Below are 22988 nucleotides of genomic sequence, written 5' to 3'. Positions count from 1 at the left end.
TTAGCAAGCTTTGAAATTCCCGGTTGAGAAACTCTTTACTGCTATCGGTCTGAAGTTTGACAGGAACTCTACCTTCCTCTAAAATTTCTCAAAAAGCCCTTGTCACTTCTTTACCCGTTTTGTTTTTCAGAACCCTGACCCAGGCACATTTAGAAAGAATATCTACACAAGTCAATAAATACTTGGCCAGGTTTGTCATATCCACAAGATCGATCTGCCATTGTCCATCTACAGTATATTAGAAACATACACCTTATTCCTTTTAAAATGGATTCTGGCCGGTTTATACATCGTGTAGGTGTATTGCCCAGATAACCACTCGGACACCTCTTGATCACTAATATTGTGAACCGATTGCAGGAGAGCTCTTTTCAAGGATTCTTTACCCCCCAAGGACCCCGTGTTCTCAGAGTTATAATATGTTTTTTCCAAGACCTTCTCCATCGCCGGTGATAAAACAGACACGTTGACACAACTTATCAACTTAGAAAACATTTATTTAGCAGTCTGAATTGTTCAAATTGGCACAGCATCAGAATTACCAACAAGTTCTGACACATCAGCATATCCAAGGTCATATTCACCCCAGGGGTCCTTACACACCCCAGGATCAAGGTTACACTTACAAAACTCATGTGCAATACGGCAGGTTACAGAGTAGGAGTGTTCATCCATTTCATAAAATGACTGCATTATAGCATCATGAATAGAGTAGGTATTTTCAAGTTCATCAACAGACTTTTCAATCACCACATGTGTTTTGTGAGAAGGTAGGAAAATGTTATAATACCCCAGAACTTTTACAGCCAAGGCTTGCGGAAAATCTTCTGAAAGCGTCCTATGCGGTATGCGCTATCAGGTTCACTGAGACAGGAATGTCTTGTCTGGCTGGGATGGTCTATCTCACAGCCTTGACAGTCTTTTTTCTGATCACGTTAGACAATAATGTCCAGCAGAGCCGTCAACAGTCCTTTAACAAGTTGCAGGGCCTTTTTCAAGGTTTCAGGCAGCACACCATCAGGACAATCTGTATCTGTCTCAGAAAGTCGGTTCCTGTGGAACTTGTCTGTTCCCCCACGGCTGTACTGGAGCTAGGTAAGAGGTATCCGTCTGAGCACAATTAGCGGAGACAGGGGTAGGCATCGACGGTCCTGGAGACTGGAATAAACTGTCTGCCTCAAGACGTTCAACCAGAGACTGTAATCAGGCCGTAAACTTAAAAACAACGGGTCAGATTCTTGGCTGTCCTGAATACAGTTGATCTCGACCTCCCTGTCCGAGTTATAGAGTTGGTAAGATTCAGGCTTTGGAGCCTCAGGCGGGACCCCTGAGGTTGTTACGCTGACAGCAGTCATTTCAGAGTCTGTAGCAGTCGATATGCGGAGACCTTTAAGAGCTTCAACGAGTTCTGAAATTGCAGTGCCCTCGATCTGGCACCGGTTGATAACAGCCTGAGTATTTATTGTAAATGGGAGGGGCGTGGTTTAGAATAAAGGCGGGGTTTCCATTTCGTCATTGCTCGATTCTGTCAATGTTTCAGACAACTTAGTCCGGAACCCGACCGGATACGTGATTGGAAATTTCCTCTTAGGACAGGCCAAGTTGGTGATTTTAAAAATGAGGAGAAACCAAGAAAAAAACCTCTTGGGGACCGATGCGCTGCTGCTCTTCAAAGTTTTCATTAAAAGTCGAATTTATGTACCACAAGTTAACAAACAACTTAGAAATGTTCAGCAACATGTGGGGGACATGACAGGTACTGAGGGGGGCGAACTGGTGCTCAACTGGGAATGAAAAGAAAGTAGTGGTGGGCGTGAACAAAATGTTCTTATTAATGTGTGGAGTGGGAGTAGTGGGGGTCTGAGGTAGGCCTCATTTGTTTATTCTGAAATTTGGCTTTTGTCATCTATCTATCTATCTATCTATCTATCTATCTATCTATCTATCTATCTATCTATCTATCTATCTATCTATCTATCTATCTATCTATCTATCTATCTATCTATCTATCTATCTATCTATCTATCTATCTATTGTGGCACACGGCTGGGGGTGGTACTCAGCTGGGACGCCCAAGAGGACCGGAGGAGGGCTCACACCTCTTCCAGACCACGAGGGGGCGACCGTCCTGGTTGCTGTGGGGGCCACAGGTACAGGGCTGTGAAGCCCAACCCTGTAGGGGCCCGTGGTCACCACCAGGGGGTGCCCCAATGCCTGGAGAGCCCTGGGCCTCAGCATTTCCACCACTACAGGAAGAGGATACAGCCGGCACTTCCGCCACACTGGGGCATGTCGGTGGAAGATTGCCGGAGCACACCTGGAGCACATCTGGGGGATAATAAAAGGGGCCGCCTCCCTTCATTCAGGGCTGGAGTCAGATGGAAGAGGACGAGGTCTGGGAGAGGAAAGAGGCGGCCTGAAGAAAGGAAAGGCAGACTGTGGTGTTGGCCTGGACTGTTGGGGTGATTGGTGCTGCGGCACTGGGTTTGTGCTTTGAATTATAATTGTAAATATTGTAAATAAATGTGTGTTGGGTGCAAACATGATGTCCGTCTGTCTGTGTCCGGGCTGCTTCCCACACTATCTATCTATTTAAGGCAGAGTGGTGGCTCTGAGGCTAAGGATCTGTGCTGGTATCCCGAAGGTTGCTGGTTCGAATCCCCATCACTGCCAAAAAGAGATCCTACTCTGCTGGGCCCTTGAGCAAGACCCTTAACCTGTAATTGCTCCAGGGGCACTGTACAATGGCTGACCCTGTGCTCTGATCCCAAGGGGTATGCGAAAATTAACATATTCCTAATACAAGAAATTGTATAAGGCGAAATAAAGGAAAAAAAAATCTATCTATCTATATAGTGCTTTTCACCTATCTATCTATCTATCTATCTATCTATCTATCTATCTATCTATCTATCTATCTATCTATCTATCTATCTATCTATCTATCTATCTATCTATCTATCTATCTATCTATCTATCTATCTAATAGGGAGTTTAGGACAGGCCAGGTTTAGATCTATACATGGAAGAACAAACAATGGTGTAGAAATAAAAATGCAGTTTTTCAGAGCTGAATCACTTTGCCCTGGAAGGGAGCACTGGTGTATTGTACGGTATGTTTGCGTGCACGTGCTCACACACAGCATACTAAATCATGTAAAGTCAATCTAGAGCCATAGATTAGCCAAAAAAAACAACAACAACAAACTAGCTGGAGTTAAACTCGCATAGCAAATGCAAACTCCATGCATGAAGTGCCCATGCTGGGAACCTTGGACTTCAGAGTTGTGGAGCATTCTTTATGAGTTTCCCATTTGAAATGTTCTATTTTTCGTAACTCTGAATAGCATTTTGAATTTCTACATTGGCACTGTGAGATATAAGTATGAAGGGTTTCTCTGCTCAGCAGGCCATTGCCTGTGCTGACTTGATTGAGTGAGACAGTGCAGCCCCCAAGAGCCTGCATACAAATTTCTAAAGACTGTTGTTCTGAACTGTTGCGGTTGTGAGACACCCATGAGATGATGTGCCAATGCCCCATGATGGGAAAGAAGTGAAGCGTTTTTGCTCTGTGACTCAAATAGTAAATAAAACATAAAGCTTTAGTGCCTTTGACAGAGTGACTCTGGCCTGACCCTGAGTGTTGTCCATGTTTCTTACTCTACGAATGGCAGACTTTATTGGCACACAGGGAAATGTCAGCAAAGCAAAGGGGTGAAGAATTTTAAACTGTATTGATATTAAATCACCAGGGCATTTGAATCCCCCATGCTGTACTTTTACTTTTTCTCAGAAGCCCATCACAGGGAACCTGAAATCATGGAAAATCTGCATAGTGCTAGCCAACTGGACCTTGGATAGCAATAACCTGTGTTATCAGGGAAGCAGACAAAGCAATATAAATGGAAATATATTTTAAGAAACCGTTTCTCTTTAATACAGTGACAAGTGAGAGAGTCAAATTGCTGTAATAAATACTTATCAGTGTTTACAGTGCGAGAAAAAAGCTTACCTGGGATTGTGGAGAAATGTCACACTGTTCCTAAGCATCAAGGTGTGATGTGCAAGCCTCTCCATTACAGGACTGCTTGGTGTTCATGTCTGACACTGCAGAGTGCCATGTGGTGGTGCCTACTGTCACTGGCACTATATACAATACAGACTGACTGAACTGGTGCCCACCCATGGTTGTTTTTTTTCTCTCTTAGACTAGATGAGGCTGGCATAGACTTAATTTCCCTACAATTGCATAACAGGGTACAGAAAATTAATGAACCAACGAATGATTAAGAAGTAGGATTTTATCCCAGTTAAGCTGCTTTGCCTGACCCCTCAAGTAAGCCAAATGCAAATGAGACCTCACTTCAGTCTAACCACAAAGCTTTCCTGTTGAAGTTTTGAGCATAAAGTGTCACCATCAACAGAAATGGCTTTAAAAATGGTAACGTTAAGACATGCTTCACCTCAAGTATGATGTTGATTATCATTTTTAGCATTTAAAGGTCTGGTCAGCAGTTTGCTGACAGAGTGAAGTTCACTTTAGAGACGGCGGGATTCCCCTATGACATACTGGCAATATAACACTTCAAGATTCACAGTCTGATGATGATAACAGTTTTATGCCAGCATGCCTTTCATTTACTTTATATTAAAACACTAATGTCTGTGAGTATGTGTGTGTGTGTATGTGTTCTGTTCCTTAGAGCAATATGATTGGTTAGCAGTGATGAGTGTAACCCCGTGGAGTTTGATGGAATCACAGAAATGTTAACTTGACTCCAGTCAAAGGGGAAAGAGAATCATTGTCAACACTGGAGTTCCACAAGGCTGTGTGCTGAATCCTCTGCTCTACTCACTTTACCCACACAATGGTGTGGCCAAGCACATCTCCAACACCATTGTTAAGTATGCTGCTGACACAGTGGTCTTAGGCCTCATTTCCAGCAATGATGAGGAGGTCTATCTGAATGAGGGAGAGAACTTGGCAGTATGGTGCCAGGCTCATAACCTCTCACTGAATGTCAACAAGACCAATGAGCTAGTGGTGGACTTCAGGCGGAGGCAGCAGCAGATCTACAGCCCCATCAGCATAAATGGAGTTCCTGTTAGGAGGGTGAGTGGCTTCAAGGACCTAGGTGTGTACATCACTGAGGAATGGAGTCTGGAGGAGGAGGAGGAGGAGGACAACACTTGTGTGGAGGAGTGGAGGAGGCAGTGACAGAGAGAGAAAGAAGAAAAGAGTTAAAATTGTACTTGTGACTGTGGTGGGAAATGCTTATAGGGAAGACTTTCCCACAAATAAAGACTCTTTTGTCTTTATACTTATGTCCAAGCCTGCTTGTGTTGGGTGTTTGGGGAACTGGAGCATCCAATTGTGTCCACCTTTGTGTGGACAATGAGCCAGCAGCATTCATATCATGTTTCTAAACTTGCAGTTAGTTCCCATAAGCTTCTCATTATACAAAATACTAATGGAATTATTTTTTATTCTCTTAAGACTGCACGATAATAATTTTAAAGCAAATGATGGGCAGTTCTGCTGATGCTCTCTGCTCCCAAGCCAGCTCTCTTCCTTTATTCTCACACGTTCAGATAGCCCACGTCCAAATCACAGCATCATCTCTGTTGTGGATATCAGATTTGCATAGTAAAGACATGGGGGCTCGAGAGGTGGAGGAATGGACTTACCATTTTGAGCAAAGCTTGTAGTAGTTAGCCTGATATAGTCTGTTGAATTCGTCAGCTCAAAGACCTGTTCCTCTTAACCACTAAGGTCTTCTGGGGCTTCATGTGCTCTAAGCTATTTTGTCCATCTACCTGTGCATACATATCACCAACGTCACCTCACTCTTCTCACCTGGCTCTATGAGCTGACCCATAGCTAGCGTACAAAACAACGCTCATTGGCGGCCATGAATTGATGGACTTTAGCATTATGGTCAGCTCCTCCAGGTATCCACCTCTACTTCTCACAGTCCTCAGACACCTGAAGAACATGTGCCTGACTGGGAAGTGTCCGGAAATCAGGAAATGGCCAATGTCACGGTAAATTGACCGGCCAATGTCCGATCTTTTCCTCGATTTTGGGATTTGGCCAGCCAGTTTGCGAAATGGCATGGGGCGATCGGCCAAAGTCAGAAGAAAAAAGGCATAAGCAGAGATTTGTTGCGCACTTAGTAGTGCAATTGCATTGAGTGTAGCCTTGTTCAGAAAGCGGATGCCACTTGTTTGTTTCACAATAATTAAAATTAGGTATACAAGTAGGTTTCACATTTCTGTTATCATTTTAGCCCTATAATAGTGACTTAACATCAGGGACCTATTTTATTGACCATAAGGTTAGTGTTTGGGCGAGAGGAAGGCCGTCTCAAGTGGCGTCCGCTTTCTGAACAAGACCCGCCTCGAGCAGTTTCTTGTGCAGAATGGAAAACTCACTTCTGAATCTGCATCTCAAAGTTTTTAAGCATCTTTGCACCTTGAGTGGACAGTCTTACATCAGTGCATCGGAATTTGGCCAGGGAGTTCTTGCCATTTCACGAACTGGCCGAACTTCGGGTTTTGGCCGTAACATATATACATATACTGTATTAAGCTTCAGAGTCTAATGGTGGTTTGAGAGGATCTGCTAGGAAGAATGGGATTAAACTGTCCAAATCCTGGTGTGCAAAACCCATAGAGACTCAACTAAGAAAACTCAACGCTGTAATTGCTTCAACATAATACTGAATTAAGAGTCTGAATACTTACATGAATGTGAGATTTTAGTTTTTGATTTTTCATCAATTATATTTGCACTTTGTTATTATGGTTGACTGAGTGTAGATTGATGGACAAAAATGGCAATCTATCTATCTATCTATCTATCTATCTATCTATCTATCTATCTATCTATCTATCTATCCATCTATCTATCTATCTATCTATCTATCTAATAGGGAGTTTAGGACAGGCCAGGTTTAGATCTATACATGGAAGAACAAACAATGGTGTAGAAATAAAAATGCATAGTAATGTAAATTCTAAGCAAACATTTAAATGTAGGAGTAACACATTAAAAATAGCCTTCCTTAATGCTAGAAGTATCAAAAATAAGGTAAGTGAATTGGAGTTGTATGTAGCAGAGCATAATTATGATATTATAGCAGTAACAGAAACCTGGCTAAATAACAAAGATGGGGATGAGTGTAACATAGAGGGATACACATTTTTTAGGAAGGATCGACCGAACAGAAAAGGAGGTGGGGTTACTGTTTATGCCAAACAGGATTTAAATGTAAGTCCTCTTCAGTTGGATGATGAGCCCCATCTTAGTGAGGACAAGTGGCTTCGCCTGGAAAATATTAGGGAAAGAGGTCTTATATTAGGAGTGTGTTATAGACCACCCAATTCAGACAGTAATTTCAACACACATCTTTTCAGTAATATCAAAAAGACAAGTTTACAGGGAGATATTATAGTCATGGGGGACTTTAATTATCCAAATATTAACTGGGATAACCTTACAGATGGCGGAGTACAAGAGCAGGAGTTTTTAGAAGTAATCAATGACTGTTTATTAACACAACATGTTAAAGCACCAACACGGGGTGAAGCCTGTCTGGATTTAGTGTTTTGTAATAATCAGGATAGAATTGAGGGTGTAGAGGTGATTGAACCACTAGGGTCAAGTGACCATAATGTAATTCAATTCTCAGTATTTTGTAAGAGTGCAGATACAAAGACTAAAATTAAGTTGTTGGCGGGTGTTTTCTTTGAGGGGCGCGTTGCCTCATTTTTTATTTCTGTTAGTGGAGGGGGGCTTTGTGTGTCGTGGGTGTGAATCCTCATTTTTGTGTGCGTACCGTTTCGTGTGCTATGTGGCGCTTGCGTCTGACTCCTTTGTTTTTGGTGTGCTAGGGGCGCGTTGCCTCATTTCTTATTTCTGTTAGTGGAGGGGGGCTTTGTGTGTCGTGGGTCTGAATCCTCTTTTTTATGTGTGTCCTGTTTCGTGTGGTATGGCCTTCGTGTGGCGCTTTGTTGCATGGGTCTGTTGCTATGGGCGTGGCGCATCATTTCTCATTTTCCGGTGCTTGGAGGGGGGCTTTGTGTGGTGCCTGCGCACTACGTCTTTTGCGTCCACGGCCCATGTCCCTGCGTCCATCTGGTTTACCATTCTCGTTTAGTAATATGGATATAATAAAACACTACTGTCTGTGTGTGTGTGTATCTGGTCCCTCACAATAATCTGATTGGTCACTTTGGCTTTGGTCTCATCGGCCAGTTTGCCATTGGTGACTCTGGTAGTGATGATGACACAATACATTAGGGGTGCGAAATTCAATTCCTCATTGTGACTATGATTATTATTATTATTATTACTATTGATTACTTTATTGATTTATTTATTTTGCAAGAAAGGAGTTGAAATGGAGCATTTCAATGACAACAGAGCAAATAACATTTGTTCACTAATGAGGCACAACCCAAGTCACCTTCAAAGACTGACAGTACTCACGAGAATAGGAATGATGTTTCCACAGCCATTAATGGGATCCCGTCTACCACTGGTCATAGTCCAAAAGCATAAAAGAGGCGAGGAAGGTGTCTTGAAGTGACAGAGTCTGAGAAGTGGGCTTCATGGGAGAGGAAGCGATGGACAACAGAGGAAGAAGCATAGGAGGAACACTGAGGGTACACGTAAGACAGTAAATATTAACCATTTTCACATTTATTATATTACCTGTCTTTCTCTGATAAAGTGGCTAGTACATTATAAAATTAAATAGTACAGTATAAATATAAAGTAAAATATAAAGTATAAATATAAAATTACAATACAATATGCAGGTGGTGCAGCATTTAGCCAAGCTGCATCACACATGAGACTTCCTGGTTTCAAATGCCATGCCCAGTCTTTGCCTCTGGGGTCTGCAGGTGGTCTCCTGTTGCCCAAATGACTTTTCTCTGACTGCTTGGGTTTTCCTCCCCCACCTCCCCAAAGGCCTGCAGGTTGCAGTTAGTTCAATGGTGATGCCATACTGGTCCTAAGTGGGTGTTTGTGGGCCATGACTTTGCCATCGACTTGGTGGGCTCTTCAGGGCTACTTCACCTGTTGCTCCCTCGCCCCTGAATTGGATTAAACTTGTTTGAGAGTGCAATTGCATTTTACGACTGCAGTATTATTATTTTGCTTGGATTTTTGTGTATTTGGTATGGTACTTGCTGCTATTTTTAATAATATTATTAGTAGTAGAAGTATTATCATCAGATAGTGAATCATTTTATTATGTAATACCTAAAAAGAAAAAAATCAAGCAATATAATAATACTGCAGTCTAGCAATAAAAATCAAAAACCTGTTTACTCTAATTCAGGGGTCACAAGGGGCATCCTGGCTATACTACTACTGCTGCTACTATTACTATTATTAATAATAATATGGTAAACGACCACGTTTCACTGAGCTTTAAAAAATGAATACATTCAAAGGAAAGCTGAGGAATGCGTGTCTATTCTCTAATCCGGTGTAAAAACGTACTCCTAAAATCTCCACGCCAGCTCACCCCTGTCTAGCTCGCAAACTGCTGAAGCCCCCCACTCAAGGGTCCAGTGGAACTCCAGCTCCTGAGCCCAAAGGGCAGCCAGGCGACTTGACCCCCTCCCCGTAACAAGCGCCACTAAGCTTATCGACACCGCGGCGCGCGTTTATTGTTCCCCTGACGTCCCCAAAAATGACGAGACGCTCCAGACACACGGGCGATTTGGCGTGCCCCCCGTGGCTCGCTACCTGACGATGAGTGCCGACCACCCGCCAGCCCATTTGCGGCATTCCCTTCCCCTGCTCGCGGTAATTCCACACGCCTGCTTTCTCCGCGTGCTGACGATATTTCCACCGCTGTGCCATTCTGGGCAGCCCCCCGCACCCAAATCTCTGGGCACATGACTGAAAGTCTTCAGCGGGAATTAGAGCACCGCGCTTAGAAATGCGTAAGGCGGCATCTTTTCATTCCAAGGGTTAATTCGTTGCATACGGGTGGGGGGCACATTGGGGGTTATTTCTGAGGAAAGGTGGACATGTGGATCCCCCCATTCCCCTGTGCCTGGTAAGCGGCGCAGCTCCGAGAGGAAGCCCCCCCATCTGGACGAACCCGCACTGCATCCTCGCTCGCTACCAGGGAAAGCTGCGCACAACGGCCACTCTGGCTCCGGGACCCTGCGACGGCGGCTGCAGAGGTGACTGCGAGAGCTGAGCGGAGTTGCCGGATCGGCGACTTGAGCAACTGGCAACGCCGGCGCGCTAACCGGACGGGTTCTGCTGCATTTTCGGAGCCAAAGCTGCAGAGACCTTCGTGTGTGCCTTGCAGTGAAAAAAAAAACAACAAAACCCATAAGCTCCGCCGTCCCCTGCAGCCACGCTAAGGGGCTTAACTGCTAACGAGCGGGGACTCCAGCGAATTATTGCTGTGCTTGCATCCTGAGCCCTTCCTGCTTCATCAATACTGCAGGCAGCTGTCGAGTGACTGGCAGCCGTCCCTACCGCAGCCTCTCGCAGCACGCGCTTAAAGGGCTCGAGACGCACGGAGCGACACCCGGGGGAGGCCAGAGAACGGAGGACCAAAGCGGCCGGCCGGCCGGCCAGGTAGGCACTTCTGGCGCTTAGGGCTGTTTATTTATTATTGTTGTTTTTAACCAGACGTCCGGCGGGTGAAACTGGGACGTGCGGGCTTTGCTCTCGGGCCACTCGGGGGGTGCCTCTTAACTGTCCTGGAGGGGCTGGGTGACACCGCGTATAGTTTTGACAAGTAGAGGGATACGGGCCAGTCGGGTTGAGCTCCTTAAGTGGCCCCATGAGAGTGGGCACTGCAGCTGAATTCAGGTACGTTGGTGTGCCCCATCCGAGTTGTTGCTCTTTGATTTGACGTGGCCAGCGATCCAAAAGTGGTCATATTTTGGAGCTGGAGAAGAATATGGCAGCTATCAGAGGGGAGATTGGGGATATGGTCTGCATGATGTGTGCATAAACGTAGGACACTGTATAGATCAGGGGGTCCATCTAAGGTGTCGAAAGGATATTGACACAGCTGAACTTTAATTTGTGTCCAAATTCAGAATTGAGACGGTCCTGGGATCAAGTTGTGAGAAGGCCACTCTTAGAAATGAAAGGTGGGCTTACTTTGTATCGTAAGTTTATGCTACAAACAATTTATGTGGTTTGACATGGGATGTGGTGTAAATATGTATCAGTACACTCTTAAACATAATGGTGCCAGAGTGGTTCTTCAAAGCGGTGCCATAGGGAAGCCATTTTTGGCTCCTAAATCACCCATCCACATGAAGGTTCCAGAAAGAGCTTTTATTTAGATCCATCACAGACTTCTTTCAGTATAAATAGAATGTGACAGATTTGTGAAATACCAAAGGGTCAAGATTTGAAAAGATTTTTGCTGCTTACAATCACAGGTTGATTGTACAATCTGGTGCACTTCTAGCAAACATTAAAGATTTAAGTTTTTTTGTACATATTAGGAAGTTTTTTCAAAGCAGAAGAGAATCAACTCCACATGCAAAGAATGTGTCCCAAAATGAAATGGGGCTTTGTCAAGCAATGGTTCTATGAGGGACCACACAACCCAGTGAAGAACCATAAAGTGCCATTGACGAACCAGGATTTTTAAGCGTGTAGCAAGGAAGAGGCTGCGGATCGATGGGTCAGAGCTGCGTCTTCTCTCATTCCATGTAGCGACTGGCGTATTCATCCCCTTTGGAAGTTTTCACATTTTATTGTTAGACAACACACTGAATCCCAGTGCATTGTATATGGATTTTTGTAACACTGATCAAATAGATCTGTACATAATGCTCTTAATTAACTGGAAATTTAAAACTTAAAATAACTGATCATGTAAGTATTCACCCTGTTCTACCAGCTGTTAACATCTGGGCACTGCCACTCCTCCCCAGTCGTCTTTGCAAAACTGCTTCAGCTCTCAGGTTCATATGTACTTATTTGGCTGACATCTTTGTCAAAGGCCATTTAACAACATCTGAGATACACCGGGCTCCATTTCGCTTGCTTTTCCAATTGGACCACAAGCAGGTGAAGTGACTTGCACTCTTGGTCATGCGGTGTCAGCAGTGAACCCACATCCTCAGGGTTTAAAGTCCAAAGGCCTGCGTGGGGGTTGTGAGTGAACAGAATTCTTCAAGTCTAGCAATGAATTCTCAAGAGCTCTGGACTCTGACCTGGCCACACCAGGACATTCACATTGTTGTTTCGAAGCCGTTCCAGTGGAGTTTTGGTATTATGCTTGAGGAAACAAGTCTTCCCCCAAGGCACAGGTTTCCATCAATGTTTTCCTTCAGGATTTTTCCCAGATTTTGCTGCATACATTTTACCCTCACATCTTCACAGCCTGAAGTTGCCACCACCATGCTTCACAAGTGGGGATGGTGTGTTTGTGATAATGTGCAGAGTCCAAACCTGACATTTAGTCTGAAGGCCAAAAAAAGCTCCATTTTGGTCTCATCAGACCATAGAACTTTCTTCTACCTGACTTCAGAGTCCCATCTATGTGTTTCTGACAGACTCTTGCTGAGATGTCCTGTGTTTGGTTTCTCGTTGCCAAACTCCCATAAGTCTTTGACTTTTGAAACACCCCGGCACAGTTGTTGTTTGCAAAGTCTCTCCAGTCTTCCTCACTGTAGCTTGTCACTCCTTCACAGTTCTCAAAAGTCTCTTGCCAGCCTCCCTTAGGCTGGGATTATACTTCACGCTACGCATGCTGCAGCGGACGCTCCTGCTACGCAAGCGTTGTACTGTTTATACTTGCGCGCATACTTTACGTAAATCTGGAGGAATCCACCAGGTGGCAGTCCGAGATATCTTCACGGTGAGAACAGGTTCGGCTTTGCTGTGTTGTGAATTGCCTGGAACACCCATTAAATTCCGATGACACCTTACCGTAATATCTCTGAAAAGGATGTTTAATGATTAAATCCATCAGTCCAGGGATTTTTCCATTTCAGCTAGCATTGGGCACGAGGCTGAAACAATCCCTGGACGAGGCCTCAGCTCATCGCAAGGTGAATACAAGCACTCACATACACTAGCGTCATTTTAGTGTAACCAAATCTGCATATCTTTGGAAGGAAACCCAGCAGGAAAACATGTAAACTCCAGGCAGGGAATATCAGCGACGTGACTCCCTGAGAGACAGCAGCGCTAACACTCCGCCACCTCATCACCCCATATGTGTGATTATTAAGCGTATTCATTATTTAAACGAAATTACCGATTTTTCTGTAAAATGTAACATACATACTTTAATGCATTTCATCATGAAAGTGATATCAAGTATAAATATAAGGATTCTAAATGTGCAGAGAGTTGGAATATCATACATTTAATGTGCTCAGTGTGGCAATCTATTGCTGGAGATCCACTGCTGTCAGGTCAGGAGGAAGCCCTAGAAAAAAAGACGGCACAGAAGACGGTATGTGAGACTTTTAAAATGTATCGTGTCATTACGATTGGGAATATGTGACGCTTGAATATAAAAGCACCACGAATACATCTGTATGTCAGCATTTTGCTTCACCACATCGAACCATTCATCAAACATCGAAGCACGCACACCGATCTTGTAGGATCCACAAAGCAGCTTTCTGTCACATGTACGGTAGATAGTAAACAGATACTCTGACGTCACAGTCTGACTTTTAGCACACTGCGCCCCTCCGACTTTTTGCTGGTACTGCAACCCGTGCACGCGTCGCGTTAATTTCTGAGGACCAGCTAAGAGGATGCATCAAATGAACTCTGGGAACGTGTGGCAGTCATGATGCGGGCGCGTATGCGTTCTGAGCGTGAAGTATAAACGAGCCCTTACTCATCTTCTTCTTGCACGATTGCTTACTCCAGGCAGAATTACGGCCCTGCCATACTCTTTCCATTCCTTAATATAGCTGGATGTTCAGTGACTTGGATATTTTCATGTCTCCGTCACCCGTCTTGTGCTTTTCACAGGGTTGTGTGGAGTGTTCTTTTGTCTTGATTGTGTCATTCCACAAGCTGGCCCTTCCAGAGAAGCTGCATTAAGACTACCATCAATGGAAACTCCAGAGAGATGATCTTCATTGAAATGGCGGTGTGACTGTGACTGGCTGCACAAGTGATGATTAAGTTTGGGGTGAATACTTTTGTGTTTTATATTTGTAAGTAATTAAGACCACTTGGCACAGATCTGTTTTCACTTTAAGACTGTGGAGTCTTTTTTTTGTTGATCAGTGTCCATAAAACCAAATTAAATGCACTGAGAGACAATGCTGAGTAACAATCAAATGTAAGAACTTTCAAGGAAGTGAATACTTTTTTCAGGGCCTGTATCTACATACATGAGGAAAATGGTATGGCTGATGGTGAGAAGGTGGTCTGCTCTGTGAGATGGAAGTCAATTTACTGGGCAGTTGGTCTGAACTACAAAATGGACAGCAGTGGCCTTGATGTGTCTCTCTTTCACTTTAGCCACAGAGGAGCTGACTACATGGTGTTGGAGGCTCAGAGATGACACTACAGGACAGTCCTTCTGAGTGATGACATGGAGGATGGATATTGTTCTGTTGATTCCATTCGGCTTATTTTTGTATTGCGCTCTTTACTGAGTGCAGATGGCAAGTGCTGTCTTTCTGCTGCCACGTTTTGAAACAGTAGATGGTTACTGTAGTGATTGGGCTTTAATGTGGACACTGAGGTTCACCCCAGGCTAACCAACTGGAGCTGGCCAGGATCTGAAGTGGACAGGATTGTCGGATGGAGATGGGACACTGAAGTCTGTCCTGTGTTTGGTTACTCTTTGCCACTCTCCCATAAGACTTGTGAAACACCCGGGCACAGTTGTTGTTTGCACAGTCTCTCCAATCATCGCCACTGTAGCTTGTCACTCTCTTCACAGTTCTCAAAAGACTCCTGGTAGCCTCTCTTACTGGTTTGTGGGGTCCACAGTCCTCCCAGTCTGAACTGTAAAGTTAGAGGATTGAGAGAGAGGGAGATTACAGTCTGGCTTGACTCAAGCAGCAGAATAAAATTGTGAATTCGTTTCCCTCGATTTGAGCTCTCAGGTAGTGGGAAGCGTGGTGTCAGCTATGAGATGATGAGGCACAAACATCTAAAGGTGACAGCCAAAGTGGCACCAAAAACCGAATGGCAAAGTAGTGAAAAGATCCAGGAACACAAGTTGGAGCAGCAAGTGATCATGGTGGAGATTGCAGGTGGCAGCCTGGCAATGCTTATCTCTCTTAATATGCCAATGCCACCCTTGTGCCGGAGTTCACAGAAGTGCTGTCATGTGCAGCTTTCTTTCTCCACATGCACAGTTTTAAACGGACACTCTGCTAGTGTTAGATCCCACAATTGTTTTGTAGACATTTTAATTTCAGAGAGTGGAAAAATACTGGCCAGCATTAGAGCCCTTGGTATTTAGGCATTTTTTTCATTTTTATGTAGTCCACGCCAACAAGCAATGCATTATGAAGCGAATGTCCCTGATAACAGAGTGCCATAATAAAGCAAAAGCCATGTTATCACCAAGCTATTGCCCTCAGAGTGGCTTTCTTTATCTGATTTTAAGTGTTGCAGTCAATACTCATTTGTTAATAAGCACATGGCCTCTTGATACAATCACAAGGAGGCAGCGAGACCTGATGCTTTAAATCTTTCAGTTTTCAGTACCCGTGTAGTGTTAGTAGGGGTTTCAGCTGAGCCCGTGTCTTTTGTAACAAAAAGGGAGCTGAAGCCACAAATGCAATGAGACAATTTAGAGTCACCTTGTCTTTGGATTGTGTCACCAGCATAGCCACAGAAGCAGAGCAAGCACATAAACAGAAAGGAAAAAAATGAATTAGCCATCAATCATGTCTTACATTAGGGACAGGAAAGTTAAACTCTACTTGAAAAATCTGGCTCAGTCTGCTCAATGTTTGCCCCCGTTGGATCCTTCTGTGACAGACCCCTGCGGACACACTTAAGGGTCATTACTGTGGCGCATGTCGTTAAACTCACTGTTGGCTTCTTTGAATGTTTGTAATCCCCGCAGGCGCAGGACTGTGACCTGAGCCCAGTATCTGCGTGTTTTATCCTCAACTTTGGTCGACTTCTGTTGTCTTTAAATGTGCTCTAGAAATAAAATTGACTTGACAAAATGTACCTTCAAATAATTATAAAGAGGTGGCCGACCCTTAAGGGCAGACTGGGTCATGAGAACGCTGCTGACATTTCTGTTTGATTTGTTCTGGACTGTGGTTGATGTATTGCTTGTCAAAAAAATTTAATTTTCCCCATCTTCTATCTAAATTTTTAGTATTTTAAATGTATGCTTTGTTTTGTTTCATCTGCCTTTTAGGGTGCCTATAGTGGTTACCATTGCTGTCTCACAGTTGGGAAGACCTCCCGCTCCTCATGACCCCATGAATAAATAAGGAAATTTGGATAATGGGGCATTATTAATATGCTGAAGACTGGTAATAGAATAAATATAAAAATATTTAGATCAGATTAGATAAACTTTACTAATCCTATGGGGAAATTCAGATGCATACAACATCATAAACATAAAAAACAAGAGTACGGGCTCACAGGACAAATAATTCAGCCAATCAATAAAAATAAATAATACTCTTGTCCTGCGTGTACCCTCAGCGTTCCTCCTACGCCTTTCCTTGCCTGAAGAAGGGGCCTGAGTTGCCTCGAAAGCTTGCATATTGTAATCTTTTTAGTTAGCCAATAAAAGGTGTCATTTTGCTTGGTTTTTCTCTACATTCATAATGGCTAACACGGTACAACACCCTAGTACTACTCGGTATCCTCCTGTAACTAAGCCTCTCTTGTCTGTCACTTCCTCTCTCGATTGTGTTTCTACAAAGCCTTTCTCTTAGACCTGGTCATTTCAAGGCCCCTTACTCACATCTTGTCCAACTTTTTAACCCTCGCCAATGGTAACTGAGCCCCCATTACCCACTGTAAAGATACTGTGAATACTTCCCATCTTTGAGTGCACCTCGTTAGTATTTAGCAAACAAATATTTCTTAGTGAGTTATTTGCTTTGTTCTCGTTGAAGTGCTCCATTTTAACTTGTAAGAATAAAAAAAAACAAAATTTGTCACAATCAGGAATTGGACTTTGTACCACTAAACTATTGTGTCGTCATAACCATGTTGTGAACTGGGAGTCTCAATAGCACATAAAGCCCATATATACCACCAAAATAACCCACTATGGGGGGATTACCATCCCAACTGTGACTAGAAACAAAAAGGGCCTCAAAGATTCTTCATACAATAAAAAGCTTTATTCTTGACAAAATCATTTTGTGAACAAAAGCAAGTTCTGGAGAGTTCAAATGTAAAGTGGAATTTCATAAAAAATGAAAGGTAGTCCAAAGCAAACTAGTGCCACTGCAGTATGCCACAGTGAGTCAAAAAACAGAGCAGAAGGTTAAAAAACAACAGAAATCCCCCAAAGGTATAAGGTCAGCTCATCACAGTCATAGTGCATTCAAAATGAACCACCAGGATCTATGACAGGCCCTCCAGTTTATAAGATGGTGGGCAGTTTCTGGCTTTGACTGACAGGTGGCACTGCTTCATGGGAAACCACCCTTAAAACACTTGGTACATTACACAGACTACATATTAACATCGAGAAAAAACGGAAATAAAAAAATGAACATTATGTGCATACATAAAAGAATCAAAAATGAACCAAAGAGCCATAAACATAAACTTGAATCTCAGGCAGAGGAGGGACCCCGGCTGAGATAATGACAGTCCACCACTGAGCAACCAAAGTCAAACTGACCAATTAGATTGCTCTGAGAAAATGGACACACCCACACCCACACAGACAGTATTTTGAATATCCTTTGCTTCTGTTGGGGGTTTTATACCATTATGGTATCCATTGAGTTCATTTATTTTTTAAATATAGTGTGGTCAGGGGCAAGGAAGCAATCTGAACCAAAGAGAAGCATTGCAGTTTCACCCCAGTAACTCTGTTAAATTCAGACAACAAAAAAAAAAAAAGAAAGAAAGAAACGAGTGCTTAAAAAGCACTGACATAAGGTGAGTCACAGTGGCTTTTTCTCGTGCTCTGCTCTCTGTAAGCATGTCACGTTTTTAAGCCGGTATAAAGACTCCACCTTTCTGCACTGTCACCTTATATGGTGGACTGGCTGTTAGGGGCGGGGCTTGCTCCAGATGTGCCCTCAACGGGCATTTTCTCTGGACTGTGGAGAAATGACAGGATACTGTTAGTGTCAGCACCCACTCTGTCCCCGGAGTGCCACAGTTTTCCCTGTTTGAGGTCAATAATTATAGTTTTAATTTTGATTGGAGATTTGGCTCATTATATTGCGCCATTTTGATGATGCTATTGTTGATTACTGTTGCTAGGACCATCCCGGAGTAGGTGTGTCCTGAGAGGTCGTGGTCTGTCAATCACGATGCAAGAGGATAAAAGGTCATGGAGGGGTATGCTTCCCTCACCGACTACACAGATTCCAAAAGCCTTCATACCTTTTTGAAGAAACGTTCCTTGATTTATTTCTCTGGCTTTTGAACGTCTGTGCACTCCTTCTGACGTTTGTCTCGTGATTTTTGGTTGTTCTCCTGGTTCTGCAAATTTTTGGCTACGTCCTTGTCTTCCAGTCATCCTCTTCAATCTCGTGTCTGCTGGGCATAATATTCTTATTATACAGTAGATCGTTTCTTTGGTAAATATAATTGAATGAATGAATTCAATAATCTGTATTTTATATCATTATGTTTGCAGTTGCCCGGTGGGAACCAACAGCTTTTAGCAGTTGTGTGGTATATGCTTATAGACATCAGTTTTATGTCTTCTACTACAGATTGTATGTAGTAGGCATTAAAGTCTCCACAACCTTTCTGAATGTTTAGCTTGTATTGATATACTGTATACGGCAATTTTACTTTTAATAAGCTCTGGTTACCAGCAATACTTAAGTGAAAGACTTCAATAATTTTAGGGAAATATTTCTTATTTGTACACACTCATTTTTTTCATGTTATCAGATCACCAGTGATACGCACCTGACACAAAAGGTACCAACCAACCTCTTTGGTTCGGGTTAGGAATAGGAAAAAATGTCAAAATCAGCTATGTAACCAGTCTCACGGTCCTTATTGTACCCTGCAGATTCAACTCTCAGGACCCCTAATGGCAGGCTGCTCAGTGACTGGTGTGGAAGAAATACCTTGGAAATTTATTAAAGAAAGAAATCTTTGTCCTCAGCTTGGACCTCTGTAAGTCAGGAACGAGGCAGGAGGAAGCTTGTCCATTGCGTCTTTTATTTATTCTTCAGCAAATACTAAGGAAGAAGCATTCGCCACATCAGTCTGTTGCAGAATGATCAAAAAAGAAGGGCAGAGGTCTATTTTATAAACAAGTGATGAGTAATGCATACATTTACTCTGATTGGTTTGTTGGCTTAAGTCTATTCTTCTACACTCTTGTTCTTCTCGTATCTCTTAGGGTCAGCTATTACCCTTGAAATCTCTGTGTATGTAACAACTGTCCATTCTTTGTTGGGTGCAGAACATCTGCTGATTTTCTTAATCCTAGCAGAACATCCTGTGTATGACATCAATTTTCTCCTAGTACATTCTTGTCTTTGTTGTTCACTTGACCTTTATCTGGCTTCCTAATATGCTTGAACAAGTTTCTGACATGTAATATTACTTCTAAGGTAGAATGCTATATTTTAGTGTGGAGAGCATACAATAACTATCCATCCATCCATCCATTGTCCAACCTGCTACAGTGATCCCTCGCTATATCGCGCTTCGTCTTTCGCGGCTTCACTCCATCGCGGATTTTAAATGTAAGCATATGTGAATATATATCGCGGATTTTTCACTGCTTCGCGGATGTCTGCGGTCTACAGTACGTGTGCTTCCTCAGTTGATTTGCCCATTTGAATTGAAACAAGGGACGCTATTGGCGGATGGCTGAGAAGATACCCAATCAGAGCACGCGGTTAAGTTCCTGTGTGCTGCTGATTGGCTCAGCGACGGAGTGCTGCATTAACCAGGAAGTCTCATCTCACTCATTCAGCATTAATGCACGTTACTGCTAATGCTTCAGGATTGCAGAAAAGGTAAAAGTTTTGGATATGTTGAAGGAAGGAAACAGCTACACCGCTGCAGGACACCATTACAGCATAAATGAGTCCACGATTCTTTTTATTTAAAAAGGAGGAAAAGCATATAAGATCTACGGCCGCAGTGTCTTTTAACCAGGGCGCAAAATGAGTTGCAAGTGGACGTGATAAGGCAATAGTCTGGGTGGAATCTGCTTTAGGGATTTGGATTGAAGAGTGATGGAAGAAGAATAACGGCGGTGCTACTCAGTCACCTGAAGAGGCTCCTTTAGAAGAGCTGTAACGCTATCCTTTGTTGTGCAGTAAAATTAAACTCATCGTTATCGGACAAGTCGTCGTGTCATTGTTGGTGAGTAACCATAATTAATTATTTACGTACAGTACTTATTACATGTACATAGTTTAGTGTCACTGTACACACATTTTACTGTATACAATTTTTCTTGCATTGTACGTATTTATTGCTGGTGGCCTGTCTGTCGTAATGGCTGTAACATATGTGATATCGGAGACACTCGATATCTTTAAAATAATATTTAGGTTTTACTGTATGTAAACTGTGTTTACATACATAATTTCAATGAATCTTACCTAATATCTAAGAGAATACAAAGGGTTTATGCTGTATAATTGTGCGTGAAATGTTTCTAATAGTGTGGGAGAGTTTATAAGGGCTTAAAATATATAAAAATAACCATATAAACATATGGTTTCTACTTCGCGAATTTTCTTATTTCGCGGGTAGCTCTGGAACGCAACCCCCGCGATGGAGGAGGGATTACTGTATATCCTAACACAGGGTCACGGGGGTCTGCTGGAGCCAATCTCAGCCAGCACAGGGCGCAAGACAGGAACAAATCCCTGGGCAGGGCGCCAGCCCACCACAGTACAATAACTATATTACCTGTTAATGACTATTTGATCCCTAAGCCTCATTTTGATTCCACACTGGGGCTATCTGTTATATTCACTCTTTTACTTTAACCGTGGTTACCACCAATAGAAGACTTCAGAAAGTGTCCTTCATGCCTTTAAGACAAGGAATGACTATCCAGCACTCAGCAACACTAATAAAAAATAATCAGACAGACACTGAGTTAAAGTTTTTATTTAAAATGTATATTTATGAGGTTAAATGAAAGAGTAAGGCAAATTAAAAATTAAGCAGTAACCACAACGGGCAGAAGCTGATGCAATAGAAGATGTTTGCAATGGCTTATTGTAAGCTTGAATACACTCAGTGCAGCACTCCGCCATTAGTCTCGTTGGAGCCAGGGTGAAATGAACATGGATGCCCCGTTGCGGGACTGCACCATTATAGAAGTAAACACACTTGTGAGATTTCTTTAGGCAGAGGGAGTGAAACCTGCTGAAATTCACCAAGGGATGTTGGCTCAGCACGGAAGTGAAAACGGCCATGAGTCAATGAAAAGTTTATGAATGGGAAGAAAGGTTTAAAGTGGGAAGAACAAGTGTAACCAATAAAGCTATATTCAATAATATAAAAAGGAAAAGCAAGGTAGATACACAAAGGATCAAACATATCCAATAAACACCAAACAGAAACAGTAGCTTATAGTAGAAACGGGGGACAAATGCCAGATAATTCTATTATAAATAAACAAAGCAAATGAAAAACAGTGACCATTGCTGTTATACTGAAGCAGCAGAGTACGCTAAACCTTCAACGTAAGTACTAGTGGGGCGCCAACAAGGTGGTCCTGCCTCCTTAGGCTGTACATGCAGGAATCAGGGCAGATCATAAGCAACAGAAACAAAACCGCAAGTTTCTAAAACACAAAGACAAAACAAAACCCCAGAACAGACTAAATGACATGATATACTGCAATATATTTAAATACCAACTCGAAAACTAAATGAGCAAGAAATAAACTTGAGTTAGGGCAAGGAAACCTTGCTATACCATAACCCTGTATTATAGTTCCCTCTTCTTTCATTTATAATATTAGTTATTTTTATTTTAATTTAATTTATTTTTTTTATTCACCTACTTCCAGCCGAGGAGACACTTTTGTCATGATCAGGACTGAATTTTGGGGTCTTATAGCATTTTTCTGTAGTGGATGCCATTTTACATAACTGTTGTTATGGTTGTGATCCACGTTTCTAAGGGCGTGGTCTCCGGGGTCATAACCTCAAGTTCATCAAGAAGATAGGATAAAAGGTCAGTAGTTGCACTAAGCTTTATCGAGTCTGCGGATAAATCCTTCAAAACTTACAGCAATTCTCTCTTTTTGATTGATTTTAATGTCTTGCTTGGGTTTTGACTTCTTGCCTGAATTTTGACTGTGATTTTTGCCTTTCGTCTGGGTTTCAGTCGCATTATTTTTATTTTATTAGTTTTGTTTTGCCTATTGGCACGCATCTTCAGGTTTAACTTACAAAATTAGTTATCTGTTTCATGCTGAGTCAGGACAACTTTCAATTAACTCTTCCATGGTTTGTTACATTATTCATAACATTCTGCTTATAAAATCTAGAATAGAGGAGGCATATATTCATATTAAGAGAGCCAATTATATTAATACTTAAGAAAAAAAGACATAAAGACTTATTTTAACATCTTGCAGAATTTCACAAAAGTATAATTTGTGGTATTGGGAGCTACTGAAACAGAAGACAGTTAACCAAGATAGGCGTGTAATTAAATGACTGCTTCCATTAACAGTAAAAATGGCTTCTAATTAAGTAGGCGGCTTGAGCACAAATCCTGTAGTCACTGCGGTCTGCAGGGACAGAATTACAGCTCCTCTCCCCTGCTTTGGGAATCGTTTTAGATGTTCCTCCATTTTATTAACCCGCAATTGGTGTGG

At 42.6% G+C, this 22988-nt stretch overlaps 1 protein-coding gene across 3 annotated transcripts in view; it reads left to right on the top strand.

Annotated features, from left to right (window-relative positions):
- Positions 1-9784: 9784 nt before the first annotated feature.
- Positions 9785-22988, top strand: part of LOC114668539 (apoptosis-inducing factor 3) — a 160233-nt gene continuing 147029 nt past the window's right edge. For all 3 annotated transcript variants that reach the window (XM_051921468.1, XM_051921469.1, XM_051921467.1), the window contains exon 1: positions 9785-10618. The gene's annotated coding sequence lies outside the window, so the exon portion shown is untranslated. The remainder of the gene's footprint in view (positions 10619-22988) is intronic.

Source organism: Erpetoichthys calabaricus, chromosome 18, assembly GCF_900747795.2.
Source record: "Erpetoichthys calabaricus chromosome 18, fErpCal1.3, whole genome shotgun sequence".
Classification (NCBI taxonomy): domain Eukaryota; kingdom Metazoa; phylum Chordata; class Cladistia; order Polypteriformes; family Polypteridae; genus Erpetoichthys; species Erpetoichthys calabaricus.
Note: the sequence above shows the minus strand (reverse complement) of the source record. Positions and strands in the feature narration are given on the sequence as shown.